This window comes from Branchiostoma floridae, unplaced genomic scaffold, assembly GCF_000003815.2.
Source record: "Branchiostoma floridae strain S238N-H82 unplaced genomic scaffold, Bfl_VNyyK Sc7u5tJ_490, whole genome shotgun sequence".
In the NCBI taxonomy this organism is placed as follows: Eukaryota; Metazoa; Chordata; class Leptocardii; order Amphioxiformes; family Branchiostomatidae; genus Branchiostoma; species Branchiostoma floridae.
This window is the reverse complement of record NW_023365881.1, coordinates 259,358-260,258: the sequence shown is the minus strand read 5'-3', so window position 1 is coordinate 260,258 and position 901 is coordinate 259,358.

Genomic DNA, 901 nt, shown 5'->3' with positions numbered 1-901 from the left:
TGCATGGAAGTTGGATGAATAGCGACTTGTTTCTGGCTGCAAAAATCCTGAAACTTAATAGTTATAATTACATACAAACCCGTGTCTTGATCTTTGCACTACGACGTTTCCAAAACATGGGAATAATTTTTTTGGACAGCAGTTTCGTGCCCCCCTCCCCACCTCCCGATCATGAAAAGGTGGTTTATTTCATGACATCGCCCACTTAAAAAACACTAACATTTTTTCTACAGTAATATTAATGGCTAAAACCCACGTGGAAGGATGGCAGAGGCTCTATATAGTGCAGGAACAATATTCATTCTTCTTAAAAACATTGCGTGTTGCAGCTAGAAAGGTTTTTTGCCGGAAAAACTGGCACCCCAGTGACCATTCTTCCATACAAAAACATATGGGCAAGGCAACTCTAGACACAAAACCTTCCAACTTCAAAAACATGAACAATTTTTTCAAGGCACTGGGCTACCAAAGAAAATGGCGCTGACAACTCTCCACAACGTAAACAACCAAGGAAACCTGCTTAAAATTACCAAAAATGCCTAGAAACTTTGCAGTTAGACCAGTAAAATAACGAAGAAAATGTGCAAATGGAAGTTGTACCTGACGTTTCACCAGCCATTACCCCCCGAAAGAGCGATTTCAGAGAGATTTGTCTGACGAAAACAACATGTGTAGACATGTTCCTTTGTCCATGGAGCCTATGATGTAGTTTGACCTCTGAACTGGACTATACCAATGAGTTATAGGGGATTGAAGGGCAAACTTCAGAGAAATAAGTGAGTTGAACACTCAGCTTGGCTCTGGCGGGAAAATGACGTCATAGCCGTATGGGCGATCTGATTGGCTGAATACTGGCTTGGCCCATGTTGCCTTATCTGGACACATAGAGTCCATTCCAAGA